Genomic DNA, 10,074 nt, shown 5'->3' on the forward strand with positions numbered 1-10,074 from the left:
TCACCTCCTTCGGTCATGGGAATTTGGTGAGATCTCTCCCTCTTCAACCTTTTTGAAGACTACTCTTGTGCTCTTATAATGGCATCAATATTGTGACAGTGCATCATAATAATGCTTGTCTTTCTTCAGAATAAGGATAAGTAGGTCAATTCATCAGGGGCTAATTGAGTTGGCTTAGGGAGATTGGGTTAAACACATTTCTTGTATTTGGGGTTAAAATCATTTCTTATGTATGGGGTTGCAGTGATGTAACAAAATTGAATAATATATGTAGGTCAGTCTTTAAATTAGTCGGCTTCTACTTGAATTTATCATACTTTAGGTTTTATTTATATATTGTGGTTGAAAGATTCTTCTCTCAATCTATCATTCATTTTCAGTCCTGATGATGGACCCCCTTTGGGGTTCGAAAAGTTGACATAATGAACATAGTACCGTGGATAATCCGAATCATACTACTCCAAAAAAATACCACATAAATTTGAAGTCTAAAATGTAACAAAATTTCAAATAGTGGTTGGAGATGTCATCCAGATTGCCGGTGACATGACTGTAAGTGACCTTCATGTATTCCTTAGTGAGAGTGAGTTACAAATTGACTTCAACAAGAAATATAATGGAACCATGAAACCATGGGACTTCATGGAATAGGTCAGAGTACTCATTTTCAGTAACGGCCTTGACTAGAGACCCATATGCCAAGACGAGCTGGTAGGCAACCAAACTATCGAAGAAGAGGCCGAAGAGGTGTTTGCTTCCCTCGATGTCGTAGCCATTGATGACCCTCCCCATGGTGAGATCATTGAGATTGAGAAGCACCTAGGGCACCATCCCCAGCGGCAACACAATGATGCAAACCTTCGACATGGAAACCATGGGCTCACACTTGATGAGCATCCTCACCCTGTCCACCCACATGATGTCTGCGAGATGGGAGAGATCTACGTCAAACCTGTGAGAACATGTGTACTCTGAATGCCTCATGGAGACCTTGAGCCATGTGTCATAAAAAAAATAATAAAACCCCAACTTACCATCTTTTATTTCTTCAGAAGCGGCCATGTGTCAAATTTTTAAATCATAGGAAAATCACATATATGAAAATTTCTCTAATGTTTCAAGTGAATTTCCAAATGGTGGGAAACGAAACGAAACCATATATGTGTTGAAACTGCTAAAATTGTGTCTATCCAAGTGACCCATAACATGAATATAGGAGTGACCGTGTTCTATTGCATGAAGTTCGTTCTCTCTTTCATGCCACCTCACCAATTGCAACTCAATCCCTCCCTCGCCAACACTTGCATACAACATGTACTCCCAGTTTGTAATCCAATGCCAAGAAGTGCTTACAAATAAATTATATACTCCTACAATCTAAAGCGCTAAAATTATCAGTCTATATAACAAACAATTCACATGATTTTTGTTTTTTAGGCTTTTTGAGCATTTGAAATGTTGATCAGTTTTAGGGAGTGATGTAGAAAAGTCATGATCATACACCCAATTCAACTCAGATCTTTGGTTTCATTACCCTGTTCGTTTCTGGTGCAATTTTATTGCTTTTGACGGGTCTCACCGTAAGACATTTCAATGGCTCTGAAACTTGTGGAAGGGACCTATATCACAAGAGAAAACGAAAATGCGAGGTCAATTGGCACCCCTTCACCTGTACATTCATGGATTTTAGACACACACATTTTACTAAATGCCTGCGTCTCATTGTTGCTAAAAAAGTTGCTAAGGGTGAAACTAGATACACATAATTTTGAGTTTGGTAAGCTTGTTCTTAGTACTTTCTTATTATGTGAATAAGAGATTGTTTAATACTAATGGTTTTATTTATCCTTCGGTAATGGCCACAATTTCTTAGAAAAATTGGTTGCTATAAAGGCCGAAGAATTGGGAATTATGAGAAAAGGTCATGGTGGGTTACAATTCACTCACCAGAAGGACATGGTCGTTGGGTTTGGTGATAGCAATATTTTCTTTTTTTAAATGATAGGTCAGGTATCTCATAGTATTGTACAATCAATCAAACACAAGATGTCATTGCAGGATGAAAGGAGATTTAACCTCTTTGAGCTCAGAGTCTTTAAAAAGAGCATAACATTTCAATTTAAATATAAGCTCATCATAAATGATACTAAAGATTTGAATCAGAAGGCTTTCAATGACCATCAAAACTTACTACAAAGATTTAATTTAAGCACCAAAATATGTAATTTTACATTTCTCCATAAACGTTAAATGAGAACATATCAAAGGTGAATGGGAATTCTACTGCAGTCATTTATGTCAAGCTGGAATCTCCTTTTTCCCAAAGATAGGACAGTTTGGTGTGGGGTGGTCAAGTTGCAAATGGGAGGATATCTGCCAAAGAGGTTTATGCTTTTATATCCTTGAACAACCATGTGTTACCCAATGTTGATTGGATTGCAGAGACATGGGGTTGGGATGTTCCCCAATGTTGATTGGACTGCAGAGATGTGAGGTTGGGATGTTCCATTGAAGGTCAAATGTTTTGCATGGATAACCATACAAAATTACATACTTACATGGGACAACCTATTAAATAAGGGTTTCGTTGGGTCAGGAAGATGTTATCTCTGCGGAGTGGACTCAAAAGACTGCGTTCATCTTTTCTTAAAATGATCCTTTGCAGATGCTATTTGGGAGGAGGTATCCTTATTATTGGGGTCAGTGTCCCTTGGGATAACACTTCTATTGCATCTTTCCTTATCTCATGGTAACATTGAGAGAAAGATCTCAGGGTTGTCCCCTTAAATATCTTGTGGGGGATTTCGCGCACCAGAAATGATGTTATCTTTGAGGACAAATTTTCAGATGTTAAGATCTCCATCCTGAGGATTGTTTCTTATTTTTAGGAGATAAGTCCCTAAGTCCCTAAAGCTTCTTCATAGTCCATATCCCTTGTTTCCCTGGTTGGAAACTATCCAATCTGTTTTTTTGAGGGGGCCTCTTCCGGTGGTTGATGTGGCTGTGGAGTTCTTCTTCCGATTAATCCTTCCTTGGAATGTCATTTCTGTTGTTTTGGGGGCCTTGGTGACAATTGAAGGGATGAGATGATTGCATTGTGGGGAGCACTACAATGTGCTTTGTGGCTTGATATAGAGAAGATTATGGTTGTCAAGGACTCTCTTTCCATAATTCAATGGGTCCAAAGGAGGAATGTGTTGGAGGTCCCTACATTATGTAATTGGATGCAACAGATTCGAGATTTACAAGACTCTTTCTCTTAAGCCACCTTCTAGCATGTATACCAAGATAAAAACATTGATGTTGATGCTCTCTCCAAGCGTGGCCTTTCCCTCTTTTCGGAACATTTGATTTTTGAGCATTTGGTTGACGGAGTGGTTTGTAGTCATGGTTCTTTCAAGATTTAATCTTTGGGATCATTGGCCTCTATTTTTTAATTCATCTCCTGGTGATTTAGTCTTTGTTCTCTAGATTTTTGTTTTCTTTCTGGATAGAAATAATCTGGATTATGATTCTATTCCATTGATTGCGGTTTTCGGGTCTATATTTTTGGGGTAATAAGGGACTTTTTCCTTTCCCTTCTATGTATATCATTGATGTGTTTGTTATTTGGGCATGTTTGTTTCTTGTATGGTTGCAAGAAATCAAGTATCCATGGGTTATGATACTCATCAATGTAAACATCCTCTATTAATGAAGGCTTACTCCATTTTTTTCCTCTGAAAAAAATGGTTCTAAACAAAGCTTGAATCCCCCACCATCTCCTCCGAATATGACAGTTGTAGCAAGTAATGTGCATATAATAACTGCTTAGAACTGAAAGTTGAATCTTCAAATAATAAGTGACAAGAAATCTAGGGCTAATGAGTAGAAAGTGTAGGTTCTAATGCTCTCCACAGGTCTATCTGTGAGAACCATGCCCGTAGGTTGTTGCATTGGTCGTGCTTTAGGTAATCTCCATGCGATTTCATAGAACAGTGCATTGACATTCTACGCCCTCTTTGATCTGATTGTCGATTCCTAATAATTCAAAATTTCCAGTACCCATATCACCAAGAAACAACAACTTAGCCTTCATTTTATTGGTGCCCATGGTCACCATTCAATCCGAGGATTCGATGCTGACACTCAAATTCTTCGAAGTTTTCTCTGTAGATTGCCGAACTCCATATATTTTGTATCAACAGAGGAGTGAGAACGAAGAACTGTATCTAATAATTTGGTGATCGTAACAAATCCAACCTTAGACTAGACAATGGTTTGTGAACGAATTCACCCAACCACAGACCAGACAATGGTTTATGAATGAATTCACCCCTTGCAAATATCTTTGAAGATCCAATCGAGGACCTTGGTGCCAATCTAGGACCTTGAGCTTCACTAGATGCCCAAGCTCTGCTGGAACGGTGCCTACGAACTAGTTGAAGCCTAAGCATAGTTCTTCGAAGTTGTTGAGAAATCTCAAAGCCACACGTATGGAGCCTTCCAAATAGGCCTGGAATTTCAAATCTCCTCTGCCCGTCAAATGAAAATTTGATGACGTTTTTGCATTTTTCATGCCTTTCATTTTACGTTCTAGGAAAATTTGTGAGTGTCGACCTCCTTTTACCTAGAAAGTCTCTTTCAACTACTCTTGCATCTCAACTTTCATTAATCTCCCTCTGAGAGTGCCTTGTTTTTTCCTAAGTTAACATATGTGTTTTGATACCTTGCTCTGATCTAAATAAAATAATCACAAAATTCTTCATGCTTGATATACTATATTAAAAGTGGTACAAATACAATAGGTTTATACAGGGTTTTTGAATTGTTGTGAGATCCAAGTTATTCCATACTTAGGAAGATAAGTTGAGAGAATATCTCAACTATCTCTAACAAACACAATTAAAATTTAATCCTCTAGTAATAACATTAATGTAAGTTAGAGTTCCCATCAGTTATATTTCAAAAGAATTTTCATGACCTCGAACTAAACGAATAAAACTCTAATAAACAAAGTTAATTTTCATTAAAGTTCATTGTCCTCATAGTTTCCTAGTCAATGTTCTTCTTTGCCAAGAAGTCTAACAAATATTTTTTGGTCAAATGATGATGAGTGTTTCTATTAATAAAAGAGATTGTGACAAAGAAGAACTTTGACCAAGCTTATATCTCTATGCCTTTTTTTGAGTTCTTGTTAATGAGAAGCCATGCCAGTGATACTTCGAAGGAACTTTCCTAAATAATTACTTTGACCAGGGAACTACTACCAATGAACTATGATTGTCTTGTTCCCTAATTGATCTAAGTTGTTATATTGATGTTGGGTCCTGTTGGTTAAAATTCATGTTGATCATAATTCTAAGGAATTTCTGAATTAAGAACCTTAACGGAAAAAATGATGGAGAATTGTAATAGATAGGAACTTTGATAAAGAAACTACAACCAATAAGAAATTTAGTCAACCAAAAACATAATCATAGGAACCATAAGTAACGAAGGAACTTTTAACTAAGGAAAAAGAATAAGAAATTAGTTAATATTCTTATTGAATAGATTTCCCATCCTATTGGTCATTGTTTTAATGTACTTTCTTAGCCAGAAAATTTTAATATGATAGATTAGATTGAATTGTGCCCAACAAGGAACCATTAACAACATGAACTCTTGTCAACAAGAGCTCTAACGAAGAAGCTATGACCAATAAAAACTCTAACGAAGAAACAATGATTAGTCAAGGTCCTCTTATTCTTTCCTTTGTTCAATCATGTATGTTAGAAATTATCTCTTCGTCCTAGTTCTAGGGAGCATTCCTCACTAGGAACCACACAATTAAACTTTAAGCAACAATGTTCCTATTTGTTAAGGATTCAAAAAATTTATAGTTGTTTTTCGCTATCTATACCCTCACTTTTGAATTTCACATCATATGCCACTCACCTCCACTGTGTAAACATGGATCAAGGAATTCAATTTGTACCTTGTATCTTTGTGGTCAAATTCAAATCAAAATTCACTTGTAACGATCTCATCCATCTAACTTGAGAATTGACCCGTTACCAACTCAAAATTAAAATCAAATTTTCAACATGAATTCGACTAGAAATTTGAACCACTACCATGTGAAATGAGTTGCATCATATCATAGTTAAGACATGTAAGCGGTGTTAAATGGCTTCCATGCAAAATAATGTAACTATGAGATTTTACAACTTTGCATTAAAATGTTTATTACTAGCATAACTATATGAATTAAATGGCTAGTAAATGGCCATAAAAATCAATTCATAACAATCATCAAAACACTTACTTCATGATACATCTCAAGCTGTTAAAATTAAAAGTAAAGAAAAAACATAAAAAACAATTATTACAACTTTATTATTATTATCATTATTAATGGTAAAAAAATAATATATAAATTAAATATATATACATTTAAAAAAAAACATGTAACAAATTTTTAACCATGGAGATTCACCCCCACTTTATCGTGGATATTCTTAATATGTAAGTAGACATTGTTACAATACCATGGGCCAATACATGACTCATGAATACCGCATGCCCAAAAAACCATAACTTCTTTAACACTCACTCATTCATATGACATTTTTTTAATTAATGAATTTAATTAAAAAAGTGAAAAAAACTTAACTATAGAAATAAATTTCAGTCTTTGATTTATTTATATTACTAAAAATAGTCTAATATTACTGAAATTAAGTCCTTACTATACACTTCATAATTATACCTAATTTAACTGAGTTTAACTAACATGATCACCAATAATAAACTCAAATTTCATACAAATAAAAATTAAAACCAATCTAAGATTCAGTTTTTAAATCCCACGCACCTTTAAAAACAATTAAATTTTTCACGAAGAACAATACAAAATGTATGAATTTATGTGAAAATAAGTTCAAATTCTTAATTTAAATGAATATGTCAAAATTTACAAATTATATGAAAAACCTTGAAAAGGGAAAAAGTGCAAAATACCCGGTAAGAGATGGATCTGCCAATAGGAATGTTGATATTCATCATTGTTCTTGCTATCGTCATTGACCTTTATCCCATCAAGTAGATCAACGCCTTGTAAATATCCCCAAAAGGACACTCAATTTCAATTTAAGTATAATGGTTTGCAACAAACTATGAATTAGAAACAACATGGACTCCATGAATGGTTTATCCTCAAACGTAGTAGTCTGAGAGGAGAGGGGGAGTTCATTAAATTTAAAATTAATATTGGAGAGAGATAGAGAGATGCGTTCTTCTTGCGACAAAGCATGGAGAATACCTTAGTTTGGTGTAGGAGCATGACAACAATCTTCTCCATTTTTACATTTACCGTGAACGCCAACACTTTTGTTCGTATTTTTCAGGAAAACACACCTCTTTAGTCTATATTACCAATTTCGCCCACCGGTTACATTTTTTACTGTTTTTTCTTTAGGTTTCAATGGGTTAGTTCCCCTTATCATGTGACATTGTCCAAAGGTGCTACTTTTAGCAAGTGATATTGAGATACACTGCTCACTGTTTAATTTTCTATGTTTGTAATCACTACAGGAGATACACTGCTCACTGTTTAATTTTCTGTGTTTGTAATCACTACAGGTTCCCTGACAAAATTTATTGCAAAGCTCTTAATCACTGCAGATGAACTGACAAACTTATTTAGAATTCACGAAATTGCAGCTGTAAAGGATGTACCCTATTATATATTTTGACGGCTTCAATTCTAAACTGGACGTCATTTTGACGAGTTGCTCCTCTACAAGACATACCAAATCTGACATGGAAAAGTTTTTGGTAACTATCAAATACGTTTTGAAATGCTAAATACATCCTGTAATACTTCAAATTCCAGGGCTGCTTCCAAATAGAGGGACATGAGGTCCAGAACACTGCGCTGGGAAAAGTATCAACACAAGTGGAGGGACACTAGAACCTAAGGTGGACCTAATCTAATGACACTATCCATGTGGTAAAAAACTATTGGTTGGAGAAAGACAAAAATGACGATCCGGGATGGGCTAGGCTGAACAATGTTTGTCAGCCAATCTGCCAATCAGGTGCCAATCGGTGCAAAGTGGTTAAATAAGATGCCCACGGGAGATGGGTGGTTCCCTAAGGAACCCCAATAGCCAATGGTGGAATTGCAATACCGTCCAAACATTACAAAGCAAGTTGTGGAGTATCTGTACATGGAGATCAAACACAAGCATCTAGGAAAAGGTGTGGGGACCAAGATGGCGGTGAGAGAGTGGGTGCCAAAAGTGGTGGGGTGATGCAACGATGACCCGGGGGCACATAATTGGGAAAGGAGTTGTCTATAATGCGACTTTTTGGAGATTCCGGTGACGGAATCCAGTGGAAGAAATTGAGGTTAAATCTTGATTTGTTGCAGTTAAAATGGTTTTTTAACTGCATATTTGGATTCAGCACCCTCGAAAACCCCCGGACGCTTTCATTGTGCAGAAACTAGCTATCAAACTTGCGATTCCAATAAATTCCTGCCGGATTTCGACCGGAAAAACCGGCCAGAAAGACTTTCAAAAAATCGCCTTATAGACTATTTCATCGGGAAGAGCCAGGGCGGCCTCGGCATCGTGAAGTGAAAAATATTTCCCCAGAAGGGTGAGTACAACCGCAGTGCTTACGTCCACAGCATCAAATAAGTTTTCAACAAAACCATCAAGAAGTACGGCACCGCCAAGATCTCCTTTTTTTTTTAGGACAATGCTCAAGAGCCCTACCTCCCCACTATCTTCAATTAGTGGGGAGGGAGTGGGTGGCGAAAGTGGTGGGGCGGCGCAGCGATGACGCAGGGCACATAATCGGGAAGAACCAGGGTGACGTCGGCACCGTGTAGTGGAACATATTTTCCAGAAGGAAGAGTTCAACCGCAGTGCTTACGCCCACAACATCGAATCTGTTCTCAACGACACCGTCAAAAACCGGAGGCCATTTTTAAGTCGATTGCAGATTCCCCCAAATTTCCATGTGCGTCCCGATTCCCGAAAATTCGGGTAATCTGCAATCTACTTAAAAATGGCCTCTAGTTTTTGACGGTGTCGTTGAGCACAGATTCGATGTTGTGGGCGTAAGCACCACGGTTGAACTCTCCCTTCTAGAAAATATGTTCCACTTAAGCTGACCGAAAAATTATGGCACTGCCAAGATCTGGTTTCGTTTTGTTTACGGCAACGTTGTAGAGCCATACCGCCCCACTCGCTTCAATTATTTCCTCGTCCATGCCAATGGCTCCACCACTCATGACGATCTGCTCAACCCTTAACTGGATGTTAATAACTGTAGCTCTCTGCTTTGCTTTCATGGTGATTCTATGTGTATATCAGATAATAAATAAGGCGGACTAATCTATACTAGAATTTTAATATGGATCGGGTTTCGAATTATCCTGAATTCCCACAATTCGGATAAATGGAAGTCATGGTTTCAGGAATTTTATATTGATTTCAAGAACGATGGCTTACATGCTAACTGCCCACAACTCATATTAATGGAAGTGAAGTCATGGTTTGAGGAATTTTATATTGATTTCAAGAACGATGGCTTACATGCTAACTGCCCACAACTCAGATTAATGGAAGTTATGGTTTAGGGAGTTTTGTGTTTGATAATTTGGAGATAAGTTTAATAAATGGTGCAGTCTGTTTCTTTTATGTTTTATGATTTGGGTTTTTTAAATTTAGTAAATTATAGTTTATTGTTGTTTTTAAAGGAGTTGTTTTAGTAAGATGTTTTTGAGGTTTTTCTGGTTTAATTTCTTTAAAATTAGGCAGGGATTTATTGAAATCACAAGTTTGATGGGTAATCTCTGTGTTATCGAAGTGCTCTAAGGTTTTTCAAGGTGTTGATCAAGATTTCACCTCAATTTTTTCTGTGGGATTCCAGAAAAGTCCAAAAAGTCTCATTAAATACAACTCCGTTTTAAAAATATATTCTTGAACGTATAAATAAATAAATTCAATATTTGCAAAACATTATAGAATATTTGGAACTTAGATTATGAAGATTTCACAATTTAAATTTGTAATTTTAATATAAATGGCAATACAA

General features: G+C 36.5%; 1 pseudogene; it reads right to left on the minus strand.

Annotated features, from left to right (window-relative positions):
- Window positions 1-450: 450 nt before the first annotated feature.
- Window positions 451-1,062, minus strand: LOC149202159 (delta(24)-sterol reductase pseudogene; annotated as a pseudogene).
- Window positions 1,063-10,074: the final 9,012 nt, after the last annotated feature.

This window comes from Pinus tabuliformis, chromosome 2_1 (genome assembly GCF_031772625.1).
Source record: "Pinus tabuliformis cultivar Carrire ecotype Pingquan chromosome 2_1, CPIR1, whole genome shotgun sequence".
NCBI classification, from domain to species: Eukaryota; Viridiplantae; Streptophyta; class Pinopsida; order Pinales; family Pinaceae; genus Pinus; species Pinus tabuliformis.